This window comes from Phasianus colchicus, chromosome Z (genome assembly GCF_987193195.1).
Source record: "Phasianus colchicus chromosome Z, bPhaCol1.hap1.1, whole genome shotgun sequence".
Taxonomy (NCBI): domain Eukaryota; kingdom Metazoa; phylum Chordata; class Aves; order Galliformes; family Phasianidae; genus Phasianus; species Phasianus colchicus.
The window spans coordinates 31,217,514-31,245,232 of record NC_143476.1 but is presented as its reverse complement, the minus strand read 5'-3'; the positions used below and the strand labels follow the sequence as shown (position 1 = coordinate 31,245,232).

Sequence of the window (27,719 nt, the reverse complement as noted above, 5' to 3'; positions counted from 1 at the left end):
GCTATCCATAGTAGAGCACATAGCTAACCCATTGTTTTTTAAATTCCAGTGCAGAATGTCATCTGGAAAACCACCCACTTTACACTTTTTAAAGCTACCATTTTAACTTTTTATTACATTTTAAAACTTATTTACAAAATTTTGTTGTGACCAGTCATATGTTTTAAATTTACTTCTAGAATCATCCAGAAGTAAACACTAAAATTTCTGCCTGTGTACTATAATAGTTTCAAATGGAACCAAAGCTATACATCACAGCTTAAGAAGTTGCTTTCCATAATAAATAGCTTGCTTATTTTAAAATTTGGAAAACAAGGTAGTTAGTAAGCATTAAGAGGATTAGATAGGTGACATGGTTGTATTCACCAGCACAATACGTATATTTATGCACTATGTTTATGTTATTTATTTTCATGCTTCTAAACCACAACTAATTAGATGGCATAGTGCATCTGTATGTGGTTGAAAACATTTAATACATTGAATGCATTTTGGAGTCCCAGTAAAATTTCTTGCTGTGTGGACTTGTGTAGTGCACTACTCTAGAGACACACTAGACAGCCTTGCTCAGCACACTTCCTCCTGTAGCCAGACCCAACCATCTGTGTGTTTTGCCCAGGCTAGATTTTGTCCTCAGGTACAACATCATGGTAATACAGTAATCTTTGTGGATTTACTCCTGACATCTCTAAGGATACAAAACTATTTTGATGGCATGCATTCTTAAAAAATGAGGTAGTCATCTTCCTCCAGTGTAAAGGAGATGTGCTGATTTTGGCTGGCCTCAGGTGCTCCTCCTCAGCAGAACAGGGGAAGGAATGTAAAACAAAAAGCTTGTGTGTTGAGATAAGGACAAGGAAATCACTTAACAATTACAAGTAGGAAAATAACTGACTAAATGTGGGGAAAAATAATTTACTGACACTCTAAGTGTGTTTAGATAGCGAGAAACAAAAATATATTTTCCCCATTCACTCTTTTTCCAGGCTCATCTTCATCCCTTCACACCCATCTCCTTTACCTCCTCTTCCTCTCTAAGAGGAGTTGGGGGTATGGGGAACAGGAGCTATGGTCAATTTGTAACAGTTCATATCTATTGATCCTTCTGCTGCACCACAGGCTGCTCTCCTGGGGCTGCAGCTCCAGCCAGTACTGCTCCTGAGTGGATCAGGCCTCACCTACTGCTGCACCGGGGCTCCTCCGTGGCTGCAGGGGGAGATCTGGATGTACAGCCTGCTCCTCCACGAGCCTCTCCTGGGCTGCAGGGAGCTGCTGCTCGGCGCCTGCAGCACCTCCTGCCCTCCCCCTGCACTGCCCTCGGTGCCTGCAGGGCCGCTTCTCTCCCATTGCTCACCCCTCTCTCCCAGCTGCTGTCACACAGCGGTGTTTCCTCCCTTAACGCTGCTCTCCCAGAGCACAACCGGCATCGCTCACGGCTCAGCTCTGGCAGTGGCAGGTCCCTGCTGGAGCAGCTGGAGCTGCTCTGCTATCTTGGGGCACTGCTGGGCTCTGCTCACACAGAACATCCCTGCAGTTGCTCTGCTTAAATATGAAACCATGAGTACTATTAAAGTATATGGCAGTGGTGCTGAAGGTATGGTAAGTGGACCATGAGGCAGCAGTACCTTGGGGCCGAGAGGGCCAGCCGTGCCCTGGTGGGCTGCGGGCCCAGTGCTGCCACTGGGCAAGGGGAGGGACTGTGCCTCCTGCTTTCCAGCACTGCGTGTGAGTTGGCTGCCACAGTGTAAGTAGGGCGTAAAGCTGTTAGAGAGTGACAAAAGGAAGCCTAGAAAGATGGTGAAGGGTCTGGAGGGCAAGGTGTATGAGGAGCAGCTGAGTCCCTTCAGTTTCCTCAGAGCAGAGCAGAGGAGCTGAAGAGAGGCCTGATGGTGGCTGCAGCTCCTGACAGGGAGCGGAGGGCAGCGCTGAGCTCTGCTCTGTGTGACAGCGACAGGGCCCGAGGGAATGGCATGGGGCTGTGTCAGGGGAGGGGCAGCTGGGGGTCAGGGAAAGGGTCTGCGCCACAGGCGGTGGGCACGGCTAGAGTTCAAAGTATGTCCAAACGCTTTGAGACACAGGGTTTGAATTTAGAGTGGTCCTGTGTGGAGCCAAGGGTTGTCTTCGATGGTCTGTATAGGTCCATTCCAACTCAGGAGATTCTATGGTAACCAAACAGAAAGTGAGCTTTCATCTGAAAGGTCTTATTTTTGCGCTTTCCATTTATTTGAGAAAAGATAAAGGCTTCTGACCGGAAAATAATCCACTCAAAAGCAGTTAAGATCTTTAATGTGGCTCTTTACTTGGCTGTAAAGGGTTTTTCGCTTAAATCTTTATCTTAGGTTCTTTCTAGTTTTGTTGTTTTTATTATTATTATTATTTTTTTTTAAAAGCATTTAAAAAACAGATGGGGGCAAGCTGATAGTGCTGCATTTACTGTTCTTTACTGTTGTGTTCAGTGACAGCCGGCATATGTCTATTCCATCCTAAACAATACTATCCAAATCACAAAACAACACCACTGTCAGCAGATTATTTTTGATTATTTATTCATCAATGAGAACAAATGGCTCCGTGCAAAGCACATAAAAACAACACCTTGTAAAGCTGGCAAGAAAACATCCTAGTTTAAATTTCTATGACTCGATTTTTAAGTGATACGATGCAATAAAAAGATAAGAAAAGAAATAAAACAAGTACTATTTGCTACAGATTTCTTCTGCAATATGAACCTGAGTGAACATTGATCTAAAAAATAAATAATAATTTAAAAAAAAAAAAACAATGCTAAGTTTGTACAGTATTTAGTGAGCTTAACATCTAGAGAAAATTTTCTACTCGGAGTAGTTTATGGTTAAAGAATCGAGAAATATGAAGAGAAGAGGCTGCATACCGGGAAGTTTTTTAGGAAAAAAACCTGCAAATATGATATTGCATATAGACAGAATATCCAGTGTTTCAATACTGTCACATTTCACTGCTAAAACTGTCAGTGTTGCCTTGTGCCACGCTTGCCTCTTGTTTTCTCAAAATCTTCAGATCATGGTGAGAATCAACATGCATTCTGAACACCCAAAAGATGATCAGATACAATATTCTGACTCAGAAGCTTTTGTTCAAAATGCCACCCTTGTTTTACCTAAAAAATATAGCTTTTAGTAGTTTGATAGAAATACCATTCAGAGTGTGCGGAAAGAAAGGAGTGCTGGGGAGAAAAAGAGATCCTGCACAGAAGAATGTGAATTGAGACTGAGGCAGGTAGCCAAACTTCTTTCAATTGCCCTGGAAATCAGTAACATAGAAGAACCATTCATTTGCACAGTATGAAAGCAGGTGTGCAATATGACTAGAAGGGAAGAAATGGCAGTGTGTAGTCTGAAAAGGTGATAAATGCTGTAATTGTTACCTGCCCCACTTGGTCTCCCCAAGCTCGAATTTGGCTCAGAAAATGCTGAAACAAAGAGGTATTATTTAGGTCATTAGTTATATTCACTTTTGCAGAATGGTGGCTTTGAGTGTACAAAATTTGTTCCAGACTGTGTTAGTTAAAAGGTTTATAGCACTTTGAAAATAAACTGTAACATCTAAAAGCTAAATTTCAACAACTCACAGACCAAGGAGTCAGAAGAAAATAAGTGGTACAGAAAAGAAAAACAATTAGGAGAGAAGAGACAAAGGTGGTTTCCAAACTTGCAGTTCATCATGAGATAATAATGGGATGTTTAGATCAGTCATAAGATTTTTAGGACTTATGACAATTTCTGTAAAAGACTGACAAGTCTGCAAGGGACTTGCGTGCTTCTTTGTGTATGAGAACAGTTCAGCAGTATTCCCAATTTAAAGTTTCTCTGTGCCCGAATAAAACTAGTAGTTATGGTAGTGGAGAGATAAGAAAAACCAAATAAGGGATAAACATCCCATGACATTGGAAATGACAACTGTAATCTCACTGGAGGAAAAAAGAGACTGAAATATATTTAAATCTTTTCCATTTTGCCTGGAGGAAGGATGCAAAGTCAAAACAAATTTCTGTTTTGAAAACTGAAGCTAGCAAAATCTTGTCAACCCAGTAACTTTTAAAAGTTGACCCCTAAGAGTCTTTTGGAGCAACTTCCTAGGGAAATCACTGCATTGTTTAGGATGGCAGAAATCTCAGGACACATTGCCTCTTTCAGTTGCGGTGCTCTGAAGTCATATTAGTCTCAACCTGTTTTAACATGAATTCCTAAACCCCTGATTTACACACGTAATTAAATTTGATTTTTTCAATCAAATTGTGGGTTGATTGCGTAGACTGCAAGGAGAAGAAGTTCTGGAAGAGATAGAACATGGCATGAGATAAAAACAAAATAGTTACTATTTATTAAAATTCCCTCCCTTCATTGCAAATGAACATTCAAATATGACTAACAGAATGTAGCAAACAAACACAGTTATTTCAGTAAAAAAATATTTTCTGTTCTTCCACATAAATTTAACACCAAAACAAATGTTATGTGCTCTTAACCACTTGAAAGAACAAAGCGTCCCCAGAGATGGTGATGCTTGAAGGCAGAAGGCCATTCTTCTTATTGTTCAAGCCTTGTGGTAAATAAACAGAATTTTGCAGTGTCATGTTTTCTCTGGATTAGACAGTAAATAGTATAGAATTAGAGCACAAAATGTTGCGTTAGTTACAGCTGCTCTACTTGAATTTTTAAGTAGTATGACTAACAACTTCGTGGCCAACTAAAGCACTGAAGTGTTTTATTTATACTTTGTATTTATACTTAGAAAAAAATTTGCTAATCACTAGAGCAACATCAAGTGCAAAAATTATCTGGCATGGTGAATTAAGTTCTTTATACTGTAGAAGGTCTTACTGAAAGCTAAATTGGACTGAAGTCCAATATGACATCTCTCCTCAGCACCAGACTGATTGATGTAGTAATAACTAAAAGGCAACAGTTTCTTTTTTTTCTTTTTTCTTTTTTTTCTTTTTTTCCTTTTTCTTTTCTCTTTTCTCTGTCTTTTTTCTCTTCCCTCCCTCCCTCCCTCCCTCCCTTCCTTCCTTCCTTCCTTCCTTCCTTCCTTCCTTCCTTCCTTCCTTCCTTCCTTCCTTCCTTCCTTCCTTCCTTCCTTCCTTCCTTCCTTCCTTCCCTCCTTCCTTCCTTCCTTCCTTCCCTCCTTCCTTCCTTCCTTCCTTCCTTCCTTCCTTCCTTCCTTCCTTCCTTCCTTCCTTCCTTCCTTCCTTCCTTCCTTCCTTCCTTCCTTCCTTCCTTCCTTCCTTCCTTCCTTCCTTCCTTCCTTCCCTCCTTCCTTCCTTCCTTCCTTCCCTCCTTCCTTCCTTCCCTCCTTCCTTCCTTCCTTCCTTCCTTCCTTCCTTCCTTCCTTCCTTCCTTCCTTCCTTCCTTCCTTCCTTCCTTCCTTCCTTCCTTCCTTCCTTTTTTATTTTTTCTTTTTTTCTTTTCATTTGTTTCTTTTTTTATGCTTAAATATGAATGAAAACAAGATAATATGTAATGGGTACATTCTTGCACTGACATTTTAAAAATTGAAATTTTATTTTTTTATGCAACAAACAAAAAATTTACACAAAAAAAAGTGCAAATAACATGTGGCCTAATTAGTCTCCTGTTCTGCCCAGGTTTCCCACATTTAAAATATGAAACAAAATGGATAGCCTTTTCATTGGTAATTAACAGTGTGATACCATTCCTATCAAATTGATTGTTGTGGCATCTAATAATAACAACCTCATCCTATATTTATGTTTGATCCCTGAAATATCAGAACATTTCTGGCATTTAAGATGTTTTTGATAGTAAAAAAAACTGGGCTTTTCTTCTTTTTGTTTTTGTTTTTTTTAATATTCTGGGAAACTTGTAGTGTAAAGAAATGCAGAAAAGATCATTCTGAACAGAAAAGTCTAACTAAAACAAGTCTCATATGGTGAATAGAAACAATAAAAAAATAATTTTATAACCAGCCTGACTGGTAAGCAAAAAGGTGAAAATCCATTAACAATTTTCCATTGTATCAAGAACTGCCGAGGTATGCAGTGTTGTATTTGAAGGAGTGCTTTCTATGTGCACATACAACATTTAAAACAAAACATTTTTTCATAAGCATCTTTATTTGATTCTTTTTACTCCAAGGGTGTTGTGCAGAAATCTGATTCAGACTGAATGCCATCTGCTGAAAAACACTGGAAGGGAATTCTGCCATCGCTTTAATGTCTTTCATGTAAAAGACAGACCTAACTCTAGATGTTCAAATTCATAAATGCAGCAGGCAAACTTCCAACTGTGTAGACAATAAGAACAAGTTCTTCTATACAGCCTGATCTGCCTGCCTGAGGGTGGCAAAGTTTCCCAGCAGGTTCTCTCTCCTTTTTCTGACCTGAACTGTGGTATCTCCAGCAAGTCTCTTTAGCAGGAGTGGTTCTCTCTACACTAGCTCCACGGGTCATACTACAATAACCCCTGGCTGTACTCCCAAGTACAGAGCACTCTGCATCTCAGTATAACATGCTTCTTATTTCTATTATTTCTTCTCTTGTAACTAGAACACCTCCTTGCGCCTCCAGTAGCAGTATCTCCATACAGTGATACAGTGACTAGTCAAATCAATACATAACAGAATTAGTATTTCTAAACTCTGTTTATTCTGAAGAGTCTTCCAAAACCTGTTCTTGAAAGAACAGATGAAAAGAGCAACTAGACAGTGATTTACAAAAGAAAAGCAAAACCATACTAAACAACAACAGAAAAAAAATAACCAAAACAGGAATTTCTCCTTAAGCTCTGGCTTTAAATATTTTATGATTCTCCCCCTAGTATAGAAAGATCAGGTGTGACTACAAGAGCAAATCTGTTTAAATATGGGGCTTGAAAACCTACTCTCAGCCTGTTGCACACAGTGATTATCCAGCTGAATACTATTTGTGTAGTGCAAACTGAGTTTGGAAATATTGCACTACTGCGGGTATTACTTCTCTTAAAAAGCAACTAATCAATTTATCTAGCTGACATCTCTCAGTCGTCATTCAGAAATATAAACTGCACTTAGGTTTGCAAACAGCACTCTCCCAAATCAAATACACAGACCAGAACGTCACTACTCAAACTTATATTCATGACACTGAGACTGTAGGATTTCATGCACAAGTACGTTGGCAACTAACCCTCCCACATGTGCAGGAAAGGCTTCTGTGTCAATGGCCCACATCTGATGATCGCAGAAGTGCGGTATGGTGTTCTGATCTGCTTCTATTTGTCTCTTATCCAGTAATAATACCAGTTAGCCAGCACTGGTCACCATGCTTGACATGCAACTGGAACAAGGTTCAGTGTCTTGTCACATAACAGTGAAATTACATTCATATTAGAGTAGTGCTAAAAAGGCATGCATTTGCTTAGCAATTTATCTTGATTCCTCCTTTTTCCTTTTTTCTATCTAGCATGGTAGAGATATATGGAAGTAATTGCAGAATCTATCAAAAGAAGTTACTCCGACCAGAGAGCCCACAACATGAGAGTGATTAGAATTACATGCTAAAAAAAGTAAGTACTTCTTTGTCTATTGTATTTTGATTACAGCTATGAGCTTTCAAAAGCAACACAATTATTCTCTAATTGCTAGCTATTACTGTGCTATAGGCTGAAGAGAAAATTAAAGATCTAAATTTCATTTGAGCTGGTCTGGCACAGTGGTGACAGAATCCTTAATACCAAATGTACTGCAGCTGAGCCAGCATTTCTAGAGAATAGCAGGGTACATTTTACAGACTGCGAGTAAACATCTGCTATTCAAGCCTCAACTGTGTGCCAAAGGCTTTTGCAAAGATGTTTGTCTGAGGCAGATGCAGCCTCTTTCAGAAAAGGCATGTGCTTTGACTTGTTTTATACTGTTAGTTTTTGATAAAAGCCTAGCAATAGCAGACAGAAAAACACACAGCATGTCAGAACAAGACAATTTCTGTGCTTGTCAAAAAATTTGTGGCCAGTTCTCAGAAAGGGAGCCAGTATAAGTTACACAGCCAAACTAGCAAATGTTGCAGATCTGAATGCTCGTGTATGGATTTCAACCCAGCAAATTACTACTACTTGGATGTAAAAATCAGCCCCTGCTTTTTGCTGGTTGAGGGCTTGGGTTCATGATTATGCCTGAGAATTAGTTAATTTGGAAACAAGATCTAGTACTTGAGAGATGTTCTATAAGCTCAGAATGAATCCATACTAAGAAACTTTATTCTTTTTTAGAAGTTATACATTTCTCTAAAAAATGATATTTAAAAAAAATGAAGAACAAAAAAATACTGGTTACTGACTTTCTGAAAGTTTGTCTGACATTTTCAGTACAAATATGAAAAAAAACAGAGAATTCTTCACCTTATCCACAACCTTTAATCACATTCAGACTTATACCAGAGATTTTTGTCTGCTGTATTTATAAGTCCTTCACTCTGAATTCAGATACATTTATGAAAACATTTAAAAAAACACAAGAGCTGACAGTGAGAGCAGTGCTCTTGCGGAGTGTATACATGAAGCAATTAATTGCAAACAATAGCACTGTAATAAAACAAAAGATTAAAAGATTGTTTCAGATAACCAATAGTTACTGCAGCCTTCATGAAGAATGGCAATTCCACGAATATCATATACCAAAAGTGATGTACACAGAAATGTATTTTAGAATTTATCTCAAATTTGATTTATCTAAAATTTATGTAAGCAGTTCTGGTTTGTTGGTGACAATGGTTTTGGTTTTGGTTGTTGTTGGTTTTTTTGTATGTGTGTGGAGGGGGGGTTGGGTTTTTTGGGTTTTTTTTTTTTTTTTTTTTTTTTGAGAGGATTTATTTTATTTTGTTTTAAAGCAAAGCTTCATCTTTGTATCACCTAAAATAATGGAGATTGATTAAAATGGGAGTGAGAAAGACACATTCTGACATTCTGAATAAGAACATGTTTTTCAGTTTGCTAGGTGGATTCTGATGAGCTACCAATCCAAGTGTTTTTGTTTTAGTTTGAAGAGGCAGATAAAAAACAAATACTGTTGAGCTGTCTGCCCTGATGACATTGCCTACACCTTATCTGAAGTATGCGTTTGTTTTCTTCCAAAATTATGGAGCAGGACACCTCGTCTATCCATAGCATCATGACCACTGAACTATGGCACTTTCTTGTCAGTTAGAGCAGCTTTATGTAGGATAACATATTGTGTACTTGAAGAACAGTGTGGACATAGCTCTGCAACCAAAAGCCACTTTTCACTTCTGTAGGAAAAAGTGGTAAAAAGTCATCTCCCAGGATATTCTGTACTCTGTTAGCCCTATCACTTTAGAGGTAAACAGGCAATTACAGCTTAAATTCGTAGTGCATTATGGATTAGTAATGCCTTGTACTCAAGGTACCCTTCAAGATCTATAGATTTCTTCCTACTTTAGATCTGAGAGGGATGTGAGCATCACCCAACTAATCTATCCCAGTTTGTGGGACATCAAATCAACTATGAAGATTATCCAATTCCAGCATTCACTGCTCATCTCACTTAACTTTGGTACATAAACTTTCAGGTCTAGCTGAAAGTTTTGGAGAGAAGGTATCCCTGGAGGGAATTTTTTCCCCTCTTTTGAGATATTTGTAATGGCAGAGTGAGTTAGAATTGAAGTTAACAGACACTCAAACAAAGCACAGTGGACACACAGCGCTTTACCAGTGTCTTTTCAAATCAAAGCCAAGAAATTGTGAAGAGCTACAAAGAGAGAATAAAAAGGCTCTCCATTTTCTGGCTGAAAGAAACTCATAAAGGCCAGGGCACAAATCGAAACCAGCAAAGAAAATTCAACAAAGTATTATAGGTATGAAAGAACAGCAGCACTCCATAATTAATTGCTGGAAAGCAATAAACAAAATTTTCATCTTTTTAACTGATCACACTATAAGTATCCTAAATCTGTCAACATATCTCAGCACTACTTTCAGACTGTTTTAATGTCTGAGTTCACTTGTAATAAGTAACAAGCATCCACAGCATGTAGAAACTGTTCCTAAGTCTCTGCAAGGCACAATAAAAGTCTTTGTGGGGATGGTATATAGCCACAGGGAGAAGCAGGTGTGGAGTATTTGAAGAAGTTTGCAAGGAGTATATGCTTGACAAACCCTGTCAGAGGTCACTGTTAGGTACTGTAGTTAGAAAAGATAAATTTCCCTTTAGTCCTGGTTACCTCGACTTTTTTTTGTTGGGAAAGTCACATGTGTCTTCCTCTTCTCATACAAAAACCCCGAATTCTTAATTAACTCAGCAGGAAATACAGATGAAAAGCAGGACATGACATGAAAAACAGATACTATCCGGCTTCACTGGACGGACTATGTTGAAGGCTAACAATAGGCAACTTACAAGCCAGTTTAATATAATCATTCCCATGTAAGCTTAGCAATATAGCCAGAAATAACTATGGCACTGTTTTAAACTATAATGATTTTTTAAAATGTCACAGTGAGATCACTTATGAACATACACACCAGTAGAATTACATCTACATTAACAAAAATGCCCTTTTCTTAGTGTACTAGATGTTGCTTTCTGAAGAGACTTATTTATTACTATTTTAAATAAGTTTCTTCTTTAAGTGGTTTATTTGTTTATTAAAGTGTATTCAGACAGGAAATATTTGAAGAAGAGTCAATTGCTTTGTCTCACACTACAGCATCCAAGACAGCTATAACAATAAATGTTGTTTAGATCTCAGCTCTGTAAGCATATTATAATATAATAAATCAGTACATAAAGTTTTAAAATATGCCATAAAATCTGAACAATTTGCTGAAATGTTTGTTTGTTTTTTTTTTCCATTTTTGCACTCTAATTAATTTTTAGGGAAACCAAACATGTGGAATGGATATCATTAAACACTGACAAGGCTTTGAAGCCTCTATAAATTTGGTCATGCCTCTCTACTCACAAAGGAATGAATAAATCCAAGGAAAACAATTCAATGATGTCAGTATAACTCCATTAAAACTGAGAGCAGAATGATGCTCCAAATAGACATAGCTCAGCCTCTTCAAGAACATGCCATAAAACTGTGAAATAAGCAACTATCTTATACTGCTCAATAATGCACAAACTGTATACAGCTGACGTTCACAGCCTTTTGAGGCTTCTGCTGCAAATTATCATGTCAACTCTGTTGAGATCAAAGACTTCCATTCTCATGTAATCAGGGTATAAAATCCAGAAAACCTTGGCATTGTCAAATGCTGAAAGCAATTTGCTCCATGGTGCTACTGCCTATTGCTCCTGGGCAGCCATTATGATAGTCTGTCCTCTGGTTGGACTCTGTTCTCCTAGGTCTGCTCTAAATATGAAAACATTGCAGAATGTCCCCAGAGATGGCATTTCAATTTTCACTGGTTTTGTAAAACAAATAAACTTACTTCTGGGCATACATAACAGCTTCCTCAAACAGTTGGTCACATCTTAGTGAAGATCATGCAGTATATCATGTTGTTTTGTAAATACTGTCTGCTATGAAAATTTTGATATTAAACTATTAGGTTTGCAAATGTAACACTAACTAAAAATGCTAACAAATAACCTACTATGCTGCCATCAGCAATTTAAATATTTTTTTTTAAATAACCGTATCTTAATGCCAGATGCAACTCAAGATAATCAGCAGAAAAGAACCCACTGACTTCACTGTACAGTATTACTAGCTTCCCAGACCTTTGAGGATATAACCAAGCTAGATATAAGGAAAAAAGAAGAAGTATATTAAAAAACAAATTAGTACATAGATTTGTTAGCATCTGTATGTTGAATTTAAAACAAAACTTTCATTTCAAACACTCTTCTTGGAGGTAAAACATTGATTTTTTTTTTTTAATTTTTTTTTTTTTTTTAGAAGAATGAGTCTTCCTTTAGCAGATCAAGGCCACAAGTTTTTCTTGTAGATAGTTTTGTTTTTCACTAGAGATGTCCATTCATTGATTCCCAATGTCAGAAAAGAAGTTGGAAAGACAAACGAAGACAAAAATCTTCCCTTTGCTATTTACCTTTCCATACAATTGCTTTTAGTGAGGCTGAGATCTACGTTGTAAAATGCCCCGGAAGGAAAGTTTGCCTTCATAAATGGTGGACGCTCTGGAAAATATAGTTCAATCCTCTTGGGAGCCTCCTATGAAAAGCAATCTAAGGGTGGAAAAGTTTCTGAATAAACCTTTTTCCTCTACAAGTCATAGATAATCTACAAATTAACTACAGCTTATCCACAGACAATTCATGTATTTTCCTTCATGCTGGGAGATGAATACAGGTAGATATGAAATCAAGAAGTAAAGAAAATATTTGCAATTTTTACAGTTTTTTTACTTCCTTCCCTCACTTAAACACTTACCGTTTCAACTCAAAATACTTCAGACATATCTGCCCAACAACAGCACAAGTTCATGGCAGTGAAATTCTCTTGTGGCTCTTCTTACCAGTTCATGGAGAGCACAACAACAGCTGAGAACTTGAAAGGAGGATGCACTCTACTCTGAGATATAAGCAAGCAGTAATTGATCTCATTTATTGCATTCCAGAAGCAGTTTGCTACACAGGCTAATCAGAAGAGATAATGCTGTGGCTTGATTGTCAATTTTGCTCTAGTGCTAAGCTAAGCAACAACATAATTTATTTTGTCCAGGATTATGTGCTGAGCATTTTGAGAATTAGGTGCTCAAATACAATTACAAAATCAAATTGAATTTATAACACAAAGGGATCAGTCTTTCCAGATTTGCACTTACAGATTTAAGTACTACAATTTCTAATCAAGTCAGTGTTCTAAATCCAAAATACTAGGCAAATGCATCTTGCATACCTATGCTTAGATTTCAATAAGGATTTTGGTAATAAATTTTTAAAAGATATTGAGAGAAAAATCCATATTCATTATTTGCAGTTGGAAAAAAAAAAATCACAGCATTTAGAAAATGTGGATGAAGCTCTAGATATATACAATTCATTAATGTCAACAACATGTGGCTGGCAGAAACCTCGACTTTGCCTCTGCTCCTAAGGCATTTTACATTTAACTTTCTCACTTTAAAAAAGTGTATCAGCCTTGAAAACACTTTTCAAACTATTGTGACTGTAGTTTTCCCAGCTGCAGCTACTCCCCCTCATGCATTCTATTTCAGCTTCCTACTGAGTTGGTAATAGTGATGAGGAGTATGAGTGAGAACATAAATGATCTTGCTAGATACATCCCAATAAAAGTGTACTATAATTTGTACTATGCATTTGGGATCACTTAATAATTGCATAATGTGTACTGTCTTTTCTTCTTTTATTATACTGTACAATCTGTGCGAATTGACTTACTGACTGTAAAAGTAGAAAAAAAAAAAAAAAAAAACAGGTAAAGATGGAATATAGAAAGAAAATATCTTTTATAGTAACACTGAAGAATCCTCTCAAATATAGCAAGGTTTAAAGACTGGTTCCTATCCAGCTTTCACAAAGCTGCACAGCACATGAGACAGGGTGCAAGGCAGCATGTGCACAAGCTGTTATAAATATTTGTTTCAGCACTGATAACAATAACAACTCCATGTGTCAGTGAAAGTGACCTACCAAGCCACTTGAGCTGAATAGTAAAGTCATTCAGCTACATGGTACATGACCACAGAAACCTTAGCTGCTGTTCTGTCTTACTCCTCCAAGGTGCTGCAGGATTTATGTGTAGTGACACCTGAGAGCAGATTTCCAGAATTAAACAAAGCAGCCTGAGCTCTCGTATCTTTCTCAAGTAATTACTTACTGACTAGAGGAACAATCCTATCCAGTCCTTCCTAGCCTGCTCTTTTTCTTTTCAGTTTATCCCTTTCTATGTAAACTATAATTCTGTTTATATGTTCTCTACTTGTTCCTTTTCACAGAGAGAACATTAGATTTGCACAGGAGATAGAGTCGCATGCATTCCTGCTGTATTAAGAAGTACAGGAGGTTTGAAACACTACTGTAAGTAGGGAGTGGAGACAGTGTTTTGCCTGATATTCATAATTGCGTTCAAATACTCAGCTGGATTCATAATTCTGGTCTTTGAACCACAAGAAACTAACTCAAGTACACTCTCTGTCACATCTGTCAGCATCGTGCTGCTGTGCACTGCAAGCATTTGTCCATAAATACTCTATTCACAGCCAGTAGGATCAGGTAAAGATGGGGTAAGCAAGCAGTGGGCCTGGGGATGGCTGCAAAAGGAACAAAATATCACTGTGCAGAAGCTGCCAGTGAGTTCTTTCATTATAAAGCAGCAGGCTTTAACAAAACCGCAGGATCTTGTCAGTACCTGAAACAAGGGAAATGCCTATGCAAATATTTTGCTGGGATGTGTTCAGAAATACAAGTATTTGCATCTGGAAAGGAAGAAATACTACAGAAATAGCACATTCACTCACACACAAAAGCAAAGCTGAATTACATCTAAAAAGGCAGAATAGTATCAGCCTGAAGGCAGAGATTTTTAGCCAACTTTTGCTTGAAAATGGCTTGGGACTGTAAGCAAGGGGATTAGCACTTGTCATTTGATTTTTCTTACTTCAGAAAAGATGGGGATTTAGTACAACCTTTGCAAATACACATGACTTCATCACAGTTGCTTCAATGCACCAGTGATCTATAACATTAACAAGCCTTCAAGATTTGCAACTTTGAACCAAAGAGAAAATAAAACTAATTAGTTCCATATTTGGACTCAACCTCTCCATATCTGCAGTCAATTTGATAATATTTTAGTTGTTTTTCTGCATGCCTCTTGCCCTCCTACAGCTCATTGGGTTTGGAGAAATGAGTCAGCAGGTCATGGAAGATGGGGAGAAGCTCCTTGTTAATGTTCACATTACCTTCTGGTAATATTATCATGTATCAGGCACCGTCCCAGGGATCAAAGCCAGCACTAAACTCCATCTTGTGCTTTGTTTGGTTCTGACACAGCACAAAGCAAGGGAGACTAACAGCATTTTGGAAGTGGATAAAAAATGTTGACAAAAATCCTCTAAACCTGCTTGCTCTAAACCTTTTTATGGCAAAAGCGAGTTTTGAGAGAGCCTTGGGTTTCAAGACATCAAAAACAGTTGTTTTCAGAAACTGTATGAGGTCTCAGAGCAGATCTTTGTGGTCCTCAGAGCAGCTGCAGTGCCCAGCTGTGCAAAGAAGTACAAAACCTGAGCTGTTACTCACAGGTTTTCTAAAGGAGATCCAAAAATGGTAAAAAGCAGAATGGAAAACCAAGATTAATTAGAAGCCTACAGAAAGCTGAGATGAGGACGAAATGTACGGAGAAGAAAAGACTGATGTTTTTACGCTATTTCATTGTTTTGAGGAATTTACTTTTTGCAACCTCAGGCACTGGCTTTCAGGAGTCTTGCATTGTCATCTTCACGTGACAGGTGTGACATGTAGTATTTTAAGAGCGACCTGACCACAGAACTGCAATTCACAATAAAAGTTACTGTGAATAAAGGTTTTTGCTGAACCTGAGTGGTCAGAAAAGTAATGGATTGGATAATGGCTATGAACTGCATTAATTGCAAAAAAAGAAAACATTGCCCATTCAAATGGATGAAAATTATAAGAAAATTACCATAAATAAATGTGGACATTAGTAATCAAATACAAAGCTAGTAAGACAATAAAATAAAAGATTTATACAAGTAGTTTAAAAAAATGCACACAATTATGTGTTGTCAATGAAAAACACTTGATTTCTAAAATAAAATGTATTTTATAAGAAGATGATGACACTAGAAGAAGTCAGGTGATGAGGGAGCAACCTCAGCATGTCAGCATCAGGCCAAAGGGCTGTTACAGAGAGAAGAAAACTGACCACATCTGCCATGATGGTCTTAAATCATTCAAATCTGAGGTCAAGCATAGCAGTGTATATTCCGTATGCGCTGATACAGATTCTCTAAAGCAGAAATGCTGGATCAACTACTTAAACCAGTTCATTAGAACTTTTCCATGAATGTTTCTATTCTTATAGCGCTGTTTACAGGAAAATTTATTTTGATTGAATGGTGCATATTCTGCTCCAGTCCACACCAATTTAGCCTGTACTACGGCAACAAAATCAACCTAATTTTTTTGAAAACTGATCAAGAATAAGATGCTGACATAGCCTGTTTCATGACATAGCCTGTGTAAAGTCTCATCCAATTTCCTGGTTAAGTAGATATAGTCTCTAATTTTAATGTGCTGCTATTTCTTCACCAATTAGTATCAATAACAGTTTGAATGAATGAGTCATTTTGCCCTGCATTTTTGCCTTACAGTGCTAGAACTTGAGATTTTCATTGTTCTTTATTAAAAATAATTCTTAAGATAAAAAATAAGATTACAAAATACTCTTCAATGTAAATTTCTCTACTGTAAGTTAATTATAAGTAAATTATTTTAGAACTGTACTTGAAAATGTAAACCTACTGCACAAGGAAATATCAAAAAATTGGTATGAAAGAAAGAAAGAGATAAAAACAGGATTGTACAAGCCTTAGAGAAACAAAACTTTGCAAACCTATACTTCACTATGTTTGCATTTTGATAGCATAACAAATTTGAGTTTTCCCAACCATCATTCATCTGAAAGGTGGAGAATCCCTTTTTCCAGCTCTGCATCTTATATGAGACAAAGGATTAGATCAGATTTCTTTTTAGCCTTTTTACTTGTGAGCTACAATGGCAGAAAAAAAAAATACCAATATCTGTTTTATTTCATTTTTTTTTCTCCCTCTTCTGTATGCTTTACCTTGTTTTTATTCTGTTTCAAAAATACGTTCTGAAACTACATGCTGAAATCACTATTGACCTTTTTCCACCTAGATTTATTTTTACAGTTTTTTCAGCAGTACTAAGAACACAGTTGAGTATCAATCATCAGCATTCAGTCTTGCACAATAAACTGAAGTGATGTATCAAATTCATTTTTAGGGATATAGAAATATCACCTGGTATTTTGAAAGATGCAGTCATTTTGATTGAGACTAGAGATGTGAAGAATCACAGAATCACAGAATCATAGGGGTTGGAAGGGACCTCCAGAGATCATCGAGTCCAACCCCCCTGCCAAAGCAGGTTCCCTACACCAGGTCTCACAAGTAGGCATCCAGGCGGGTCTTGAATATCTCCAGAGAAGGAGACTCCACAACCTCCCTGGGCAGCCTGTTCCAGTGCTCCGTCACCCTCACCGTAAAGAAGTTCTTGCGCACATTTGTGCGGAACTTCCTGTGCTCCAGTTTCTGGCCGCTCCCCCTTGTCCTGTCTCCGCACACTGCTGTAAAGAGTCTGGCCTCGCCACTCTGTCCCCCACACCTTAGATATTGATAGACCTGGATCAAGTCCCCCCTCGGTTTTCTTTTCTCAAGGCTAAACAGACCCAGCTCACTCAGCCTTTGTTCACAGGGGGGACGGTCCCGGCCCTTCACCATCTCTGTGGCCCTCCACTGGACTCTTTCCAAGAGATCCCTGTCTTTTTTGTACTGGGGAGCCCAGAACTGGACACAGTACTCCAGATGAGGCCTTACCAGGGCAGAGGAGAGGGGGAGGATAATCTCCCTCGACCTGCTGGTCACACTATTTTTAATGCACCCCAGAATGCCATTGGCCCTCTTGGCCACAAAGGCACACTGCTGGCTCATGGCCAACTTGTCATCCACCAGGACACCCAGATCCCTCTCTGCAGAGCTCCTCTCCAGCAGGTCATCCCCCAACCTATACCGGTGCATGCAATTACTCCTCCCTAGATGCAAGATTCTACACTTGCTTTTGTTAAACCTCATCTGGTTTATTACTGCCCAGCTCTCCAGCCTGTCCAGGTCTTGCTGAATGGCAGCACAGCCTTCAGGTGTGTCAGCCAATCTTCCCAACTTCGTATCATCAGCAAACTTGCTAAGGGTGGCCACTATCCTCTCATCAAGATCATTGATGAAGATGTTGACCAAGACCAGATCCAGCACCGACCCCTGAGGAACACCACTAGTTACAGATCTCCAACCAGACTCTGCACAGCCAATGATGACCCTCTGTGCTCTGCCAGTCAGCCAATTCTCAACCCACCTCACTGTCCACTCATCTATCCCACACTTCCTCAGCTTTGTTATAAGGATGTCATGGGAGACAGTATCAAACGCCTTGCTGAAATCAAGGTAGACTACATCCACTGCTCTCCTCCCATTCACCCAGCCAGTGACAACATCATAGAATGCTACCAGGTTGGTCAAGCACGACCTCCCCCTGGTGAACCCATGCTGACTACTCCCGATAACCTCCTTTTCTTCCAGTTGTCTGGAGATGGCATCCAGCACAACCTGTTCCATCACCTTTCCAGGGACAGAGGTGAGGCTGACTGGCCTGTAATTACCTGGATCTTCCTTCTTGAAGATCCCTTTTTGAAGAGAGTGACATTGGCTATCCTCCAGTCCTCAGGCACCTCCCCCATTCTCCAAGACCTCTCAAAGACAGCAGAGAGCGGTTCAGCAATCACCTCCGCCAGCTCTCTCAGCACCTGTGGATGCATCGCATCAGGTCCCATGGATTTATCAACACTGGTGTTGCCTAGGCACTCTCAGACCGCTTCTTCCCTGACTAAAGGGAAGTCTTCCATTCCCCAGACCTTCTCACTAACCTGCAGGGTCCGGGATTCCCGAGTGAGAGCTTTTTCATTGAAGACAGAAGCAAAGAAGGTATTGAGTAACTCTGCCTTCTCAGCATCCCCCGTTACCAGAACACCCCCCTCACTTAGTAGGGGAGCCACATTCTTCCTAGTATTCCTTTTACTGTTAACATACTTTAAAAAGCCTTTTTTATTATCCTTTATCACCTTTGCCAGATTCAATTCCAGGCGGGCTTTAGCCTTCCTCGTCACATCCCTGCAGGCCCTGACAACATTTCTATATTCTTCCCAAGTGGTCAGACCCTTTTTCCACATTTCATGGACCTTCTTCTTTCCTTAAAGTTTGTGCACGAGCTCCTTGCTCATCCATGCAGGTCTCCTGCCACCCTTTCCTGATTTCTTGCTCACTGGGACGCACTGATCCTCAGCTTGGAAGAAGAGCTGTTTAAATGCCAACCAGCTCTCACAGGCCCCCTTACCTTCTAAAACCCTAGTCCATGGGATAGCTCCAGGTAGAGATCAAAGTTGGCTCTCCTGAAGTCCAGGGTAGCAATCCTACTTTTTGCTTTGCTTCTTCCACTCAAGATCTTGAACTCCACCATCTCGTGGTCACTACAACCCAAGCTGCCGCCGACCTTTACTTCCTTGACAAGCCCTTCATTATTAGTGAGAATAAGGTTGAGCAACAACCCTCTCCTCGTCAGTTCCTCTACCACCTGCATTAGAAAGTTGTCTTCAACACATTGCAGGAACCATCTGGACCGTGCATGCCTGGCCATGTTGCTTATCCAGCAAATATATGGATAATTGGAGTCTCCCATAAGCACCAGCACCTGGGATCATGACGTTACTTCCAGTTGCTTATGGAAAGCCTCATCAACCTGCTCCTCCTGATCAGGGGGCCTATAGTACACTCCCACAACAACGTCACCCATACCAGCCTGCCTCTTGATTCTCATCCACAAGCTCTCCACTGCTACACCACTGTCCCCCAGGTGGAGTTCAATACATTCTAGCTGCTCTCTCACATAAAGAGTATTTCCACCACCCCGCCTCGCCAGCCGATCTTTCCTAAAAAGCACATAGCCCTCCATGACAACATTCCAGTCATGTGAGCTGTCCCACCATGTCTCTGTGACTGCAATGAAATCGTAGCCATGCGACCGCACACAGATCTCCAAGAAGTCTTCAGCTGGAGAAGATTGGAGAAGCTGGCAGAAGAAAAGGGAGAAACAATGTCTTCCTCTGCCAGTGGGCCTCTAAAACTTCATGTTTTTACCAAAACTGGATAGTGGATGACTACTAGCAGACCTCATTCCAGAGATCCACAAAGTACCACCAAACTCTTGGACCTTATGCATTCTACATCGTCTAGTTCCCTTTTTCCAATCCTCTACTCCTTGCAGTGCCTATATGGCTCTCCTGGCACCTTCCCACTGAGTCTTCTCCACAGCTATGACAAGTGTAATATTCCTCAGTTCCTCCTTCAGAAAGCATCTATAAAATGTTTTATCTGTGGCATGACTGTTAATTGATCTTGAATTTAGAAGGTCACGGGTTTTCTAGAAAGAGGAAAATGGTGAAATCAGAGTAAACTGACAGGGATCTTAATTTGTCTGTTGCTGTGATGCAAGGTAAGGAATGTATTCTATCATGGATTTATTTATTTTTTTTTTACATGACCAGTAGAGGAGACACATTTGCTGAGGATATATTGAATAATCTTTTTAAGTGGAAATTATATCAAAAGGGATAACTGTATTGAATTTGAAGGGTTTGGGCAAACAATATAAATGGGAACAAGACCAAGTTTGTTCTGTTTTGTTATCCAGTATTCTGGTGTTTTGAAAAAGAAGGGGGATTTTTGGAGCCATTTAGAATGGAATAGGGTGGTTCAGTTGGAAGGGTTCTTAATGATTATCTAATCCAAATGCCTGGCCACTTCAGACCTAATTAAAAGTTAAAGCACATTATTGAGAGCGTTATCACAGAATCATAGAGTTATCCCAATGCCTGTTGACCACTGAATGGCATGGGGCTTTCACTACCTCTGCAGGAAGCCTGTTCCAGGGCCTGACTATGCTCATGGTAAAAAAGTTTTTTTCAGTGAACATCCCCTGGCATGGTTTTGACATCTGAGCATCCCCCGGCACGGTTTTGACAAAAGCAAGAACCGAAAATACTCTGAAGAGGCTACAAAACTCTCAGAAGCAAACAATTTTTTTTTTAGGATTCAATAATATAAGCTTATCTGTAGAAATGTATATTTGCTTCAAGAGGCAAAGGAAACTTGCTGTTTGTCCTGGCTGGCAGTCTTCTGGAGGAATGTATGGAATTGAACACATATTCCTCTATGAAAAGACTGTGAGAAACCACCACTCACAGTACATAAGACAACTCCCTAAATAATTTAAACCTAAATAATTTACCATAGTGAAATGTTGCTGATATTTGCACTGATATGAGCTTTCATCTCTGTGCATTTTCAGGTAAGAGAAGGAGCCCTTCCAGCTAAATAAAGAAGAAACTCAATGGAAATCCTGTTTCTGCAGAAGAGGTATAAGTACTAATAAACATTTCCTTGCAGAATTTTTCTTCTCTATAAATGAAATAAAAGGTTCATTAACATGACTAATTAATTTTGTCCTTTATTCTTCATTTCAGTTTTAACCTACTAATATTCATAATTAGGTTCATAAAAAAATCATTTTTTAATGGAATGGAAAAATATGAGAAAAAAATCATTCTAATTAGACATAGCTATTATTTCAAATACGCAATAGATCTCCAATTGGATACTATGGGAATTATCATCCTTTTTGCTATTGAAATTAAGAAATCATTTGATAACTCAACTTTTCATAGATTATTGAGGTTTCAGGACATTTGTTTCTCTTAATTAGGTTGTTTAAGTACCAGACAAGATTTGCTAGCAGAATACAAAAATCCTTCTGGCTCTAAAAGAATTAATTGTACTTTAACTATTATTTTGACTTTTCAACATTTTTATAGTCCAAAGACACATATAACAATTGTATGTCAATTATTCCCTTCATCTGTGTTGCCTGCAAACTGCCTTAAGGAGGTTTAATTCCTCCTGTAATCTCTTCTCAAATCTTATTTTAGCATGGCTGAAATTCTGCCATAGTTACCAGAGGTGTTTAAATAAAATTTCTTCAATCTATTAACTCTTATGATGGAATTAGATTTTCCATTTTTAAGTTACTGTGTGAGTAATGCCAAGGGCTGCAACATCATAGCCTGATACTGAGGTCAGAACAAAGAACTTTTAGCACAAAGCAAGAACAGAAATTTCTAACTTTGAATTCATTTTAGGCAGAGGATTTTCCTGCATCCCGCTGTCTGCTGGCATTTAGCCACTTTCAACAGCAAGTACACCAAGAGCAGCTGCTGGATTCTTCCAAGGCAAGATATCGCTATCAGTAATGAACAGTCACTGTACATGTAAATTGCCTGCGAAAGGGATTGAAAATAAATTCTTTTGCTGCTCCTGAGTAAGGCTTGCACAGGAAAAGCATAGCTAAATTAGTAAATATTTTTGTTTCTATTAAACTAATAAATGAGGCTGCTAAGTGACCAAATAGTTCTGAAAAACCTTCTCAGAGTGTCATACATTGTCATACTGACAATGGTTAAAAAAATTTAATGCAAGCACCAAGTAAATCCCTTTTTCCAGCATCTTATATGAGACAAAGGATCAGATCAGATTCCTTTCCAGCCTTCTTACTTGTGAGCTACAATGGCAGAAAAAAAAAACAACAAATTTTCAGTGGTGTAACCTTAATTATATTTCAAGATCCCACATTTTATCCATTATTTCATAATGGGCCATGTATCTGAGAGTCGCCCTTATATTTCATCTAGTTTGGGTAGATCTGTTTCCTTGGTTGTTGCTGTATGATTCTAGATTATGTAGCTAACATAGTTCATTTATTATTTTTCTATAAAATTAGGTTGTAGGGAAAACTTTTCCTGCTTATTGTTTTTATTAAGGAAATTGAAATACTTGCATTTCTTCTATTGTACATTCAAAATCTTGTTTCAAACTAATTTCTGAATAAAAGCCTTAATTTACTGCTCATTTCCTTGAAGCACTTAAGAAACAGACTCTAAAAAAGCATAGTAACGTCAGTGTATGAGAAATTGATGTATATCAGAAGTAACAAAGGAATAAAATTAATACATTACTGTGAAATTAATTGAAAATTACAGGGGTTTTTAATAGGGGGGTAGAAGAGCAAGACCAATTCCTAGTTTGAGACAGTTTCTTGACATTCGACAATCGATACATCAATTTTAGTATATTCTCCTTTTAGCACTTTCCCAAAATTCAGTTTGAGGCGTTTCTTTGAATGATGCCAGAACTTCAGATTTGCACAATACTTACTTACTTATTGATTGATTGATTTGTTTGGCTGGTGGTGAAAATTGGCGTGGTAATCCTGTCAATTGAAGTCCTCTGAAAAACCTCATGTTGCATGACTAGAGATATCAAGGCAGTGAAGCTAGATGTATAAAATGCTGGTGTGGGGTGAATATGGCTAAACTGTACATGCAGACAGATTTTAAGCACCAATAAAAATTGGTTGCGAAAACATATGACTGCAATTGAGCAGCTTTAATCACCAAGACACTGATGCTAAAAAACTCCTTTTGAGTGTTAGCATGAAACTAATGCGGTATGAGAGGAGCTTTCAGCAGTTTAGATGAGCGTTCGCTGCGTAGCAGACAAATAGGCTTTGTGCCCGAGAAGCTTCTCTCATAATCTCAATACCAGTGACATCTGGTGCCCAATTTGAGACATTTCTGTCTTTAATTTCTCACAACTCCATTTTAATAAAAGTTAAGTGAGACATACACCAGTGATGGCCCTATATCCCATAAAATATGATTCCTTATGAGAAGTAAACACATTATCTTGGAAACCTGCATTTTGTTTACCTGCTTTCTAATAAGAGGGGCCGTTCATCAATAGTCATTGTCCTATTAAACTTTTACTATTAATTTGAAGGCTAAAGTACAGTGGCTAAAAATCAACTTCAGCAGAAGCCTGTAGATTAGGTGGGGATAAGAGAATTAAAGCAGACTTCAAGTGGTCAAATCTCATTCACTGACTCACTTCATGGAACTGTGCATCTTATGATGCATTGAAGCAAACTAATTTAGCCATTTTAATTAAAGAAAAAATCCAAACATCTCATTGGCAATCAGCTTCTGCTGAGATTTGAACAGCATACTTAACGGCTTCTAATGTTTAAAGTCAGCTTTTGTACTAATAAATGACATTAAACTTCTACTGATTTCACTGATGATTTTGGATGGCACAGGGGTAAGAATTTTTAAATTCAGACAACAGAGAAAATTGGAGGGATGGGATTACCAGTTGTGGAGCAATTTTAATGTGTCTCAATTCAGTCTCCAGTGTATTACTTGATTTCTTGAACACTAGTCTAACACAACTGTCACTAATCAGATGGGGCTTTTTTTCTGTAGCGGAAATCTTTGTGTGACTGATGAAGTCAAACTGTTTTGAAAGCCATTCCCAGCACTTGTGAACTTTTATGTATACTAAAAGCCAAATTTTACAGTAATTTTGTGCATTTTATTTATTAAAACACTTTGAACCCCTTGAATTTTTATTTACTAGAATGCAGTTACAACACTAGAGTCTTTTTTTTTTTTTTTTGTATGTGTACATAATTCAGAATCAACTACCTGAGACTTTTAGTTAATTGTTCAGCACAGTTTGGAAGCATTCTTCCCACCATGATTCCAAATTAATCTATTGCATAGGAACTTTTTGTTTCATTTTCTTATTTAATATTTAGTATAAATGTTGCCATTGATCAATAAAGTTACAATCCTTAGAAGGTAAAAGACAAAGCTCAGATTCATACAAAAAAAAAAAAAAAATAGATTCAGTTCTACATGGCATAAATACTTTTCTAAAAAAATCTATTTCATTTCATGAACAACATTTAATTTAAAAATTAAAAATAATTAGTTTGAGCTGAGAGAAACAAATATTTGGCAAGTTAAAGTATTTTGCTCCTTTGTTCCTACAAAACACTTTGATTCAAATGTGATTTTTATTTTATTATTTGTGGAATAATGACAAAACAGTAACTGTGCACTGTATGATCATTTGAGGTGAGAACTGGCACAGAAAATATAGTTAAACCACAGCTATACCTATTATTTTTCAAGAATTAAAATTCTGTGTGCTTGAGACATCTGTATGCCACAAAGCATTTTAATATTCCAAAATAGAAGTGTGTGTTACAAGTATCCTGCTATGTTGATTTTTTTTTCTAAATTGTTGGCACATTTTCCTGTAGAGCTTGATTTTCAGGTGACGAAAGTTGAGGTAGCTTTATGGGTTTCAGTGAACTCACATCAAGATACCCCACACCAAATTATAAAAAACTCCTACTAGATTTACCAGAAATGATGAAATAGGTTGAAAAAGTTAGTCATGTCAGAACCAAAAATTAGCTTAATTTCTTGTATAAAATTGATAATATTCAAATGAAGTTAAGTCATGAAGAAATATCCATAAGTGCTTCAACACACATTTGCAGAGTTCAGTCATCACATTGGCATCATGAGGGAAGAGCACTTTCTAAATTAAAAGGCAAAAAAATCAGAACATCCAGCTAAGTCCTTAGCAAATTTTTATGATTAGAATAGTCAAAGAAGACTGAGAAGTAGGAAATCTGCTGTATGGGTGAAAATGGAGGGGAGAAATAAGTGTTTTTTCCATTAAACCAGAAAACTATAAAATCCACAAACATTTAAAAGCTATACTTGATACAAGCATGCGTGTCAGCATCTTTACTCATTAAGTTTAACAAAACCATTTCTTTTCAGTTTCTCTTTTCAGTTTCTCATGACACAACAACAGATCTGCCACTGGCTAGAACTCTATACATGCAAGCTCAGTGCCTCGGGCACAGTTTTCTGAAAACAAAACAAAAAAAAGAAACAGTCAGAATAGCTCTGCCATCAACACAAAAACAGAATGACAATATATTTTTATGCCCATGTGAAAAACCAGTGGCCACCTTTTCTTTGGCTGCATAAACATTTAAAATTTGTTGGTAGAGGGAAGAGGGAAAGGATGCATGGAGCATGTTGGTTCTCACCAGCATAGTTAGGATGGTGGAAGACCAGGAGATCGCACATGGTGAGCAGATGATTCAAGACACAGCTATATATTGTGCTCCCTTTGAGCAATGTGACATCAATGCCCTTTTTGGAGCACAGCGCAGCCAGAGGGCTCTAATTTTAAGAGGGACAAATTATTTTAATGCAGATGCACTATAGTTGGAACTCATCCTTGGTGTTTGTGTTGTGATAAATGTAATCCTCCTCTGATTGTTACCAGCTGCTTGAGAATGGAGTCTGGAAAGTCTTTGGCAATGATAGCAAGTGGGAATTGCCCTATGTGCCTAGAGGCACTCAGGACCATGAAGGGAAAGTTGTCTGACTTAGCAGTGTGCAGGAAATAGGAGAGAGGATAAACAAGGGAAGGAATATGATTTCAGAGAAGAAAGGGTAATACAAGGAAATACTAGCAGAAGCATTTATTTCCTTTCTCACATTCCTCTGGGATGATTTATAAACAATATCAAGCTCTTGTTTTACTTATTTTTTGTCTTCTCTGTCATTTTCTTATTAAAGCTAAGTCTTTCTTTAGTACATACTAGCATTGTCAGCATAACTGCAGACCTCATTTACATCTGCACTCCAAGAAATGGTGTTGGGGCATACTTTTCTATTCCAGTATTTCAGTCAAGACTGAAATTTGGCCAAGTAGCAGTGAAAAGCACCACTGGACAAATAGTTTCACATCAAAGCAAGTTTATCTGTTACTTTAACTTCACTAACTGTTCAAAGCTGCATCTCATACATTACTGTAAGCCTGTGCTTGTTACCAAGACATAATTCTTCGGTGTTAAATTTGCCAAAGATAGGTGACTGAGCTGAAACCTGGAGAGTCTTAATGGTGACTACTCAAGACTTTTTCTTTTTTTTTTTTTTTTTTCTTTTTTTAATCTCCATGCTTTTATGAGCATCCTGTGTTGGCTTACATTTGAAACCACCCTAAAATAATCTCACATGCTGTGAATTACAGCAAGGGTACATCATGTGCTTTCTTCATGCTCTTCTAATTTTGGTCCTGCTCCTCCCTCACATGTATTCTCCAGTACATGCAGGAGTTATGCCACATGCTGCTGCTGTTGAGCATCTCCAGAGACTGTCAGGTGATTTTAAGCACTCAGGCTTGAACACCATTTCACTACAGCAGTTCCTCCTGATAAGTGCTTGTGGTCATGAGAAAATCCTTCCCATAGGATGGGATAGTTCAGTTCAAGGGTAATGCAAGGAATTTTTCTACTCGATGCATTTGAGATTCACTTTAAAGCCCACCCAGTTCCAATCCCTTGGGCAGGGCTGCTTCCCCCCAGCTGAGGCTGCCCAGGGTCCTATCCAGTCTGGCCTTGATCATCCTCCAGTGATGGGGCACCCACAGCTTCTCTGGACAGCTGTGCCAGGGTCTCACTGCCCTCTGAATAAAGGATTTATTCCTGATATCTAACCTAAATCTCCTTTCTTTTAGTTTAAAACCATTCCCCCTTGTCCAGCTGCTATTCCTCCTTCTTATAAGCTCTTTTCAGGTACTGGAAGGCCACAGTGAGGACTTCCTGTAACCTTCTCTTCTCCAGACAGAAAAAGCCCAGCTCCCTAAGCCTTTCTTCATGGATCAGGTCCTCTGATCATCTTAATGGCCCTCTTCTGGACCCAGTCCAACAGCTCCACATATTTCTTGTACAGGGGGACCCAGACAGGATCTGTGCCTGGAGTGGGCACAGCACTCCAGATGGGGCCTCACAAGGGCAGAGCAAGAGGAGATAATTAAACCTTGTCGGAACAATCTTGCTTTAGCCTTTGTTATTAATGAGGCAAAAGGTTGTGCTTTTTCTCTTCCTCTCTTGCTCTTTTTCTCTTTCTTTCTCTCTCTTTCTCTTTCCCTCTCTCTCTTTCTCTG

At 38.4% G+C, this 27,719-nt stretch overlaps 1 long non-coding RNA gene across 1 annotated transcript; it reads left to right on the top strand.

The window, feature by feature from the left end:
* The first annotated feature begins 1,043 nt into the window (after positions 1-1,043).
* Positions 1,044-24,277, top strand: LOC116239742 (uncharacterized). Its single transcript, XR_016461647.1, has 5 exons — positions 1,044-1,599; positions 7,439-7,541; positions 13,914-13,995; positions 21,136-21,203; positions 21,983-24,277. It is a non-coding gene; the product is annotated as an uncharacterized LOC116239742 (long non-coding RNA).
* The last annotated feature ends 3,442 nt before the right edge of the window (positions 24,278-27,719 follow it).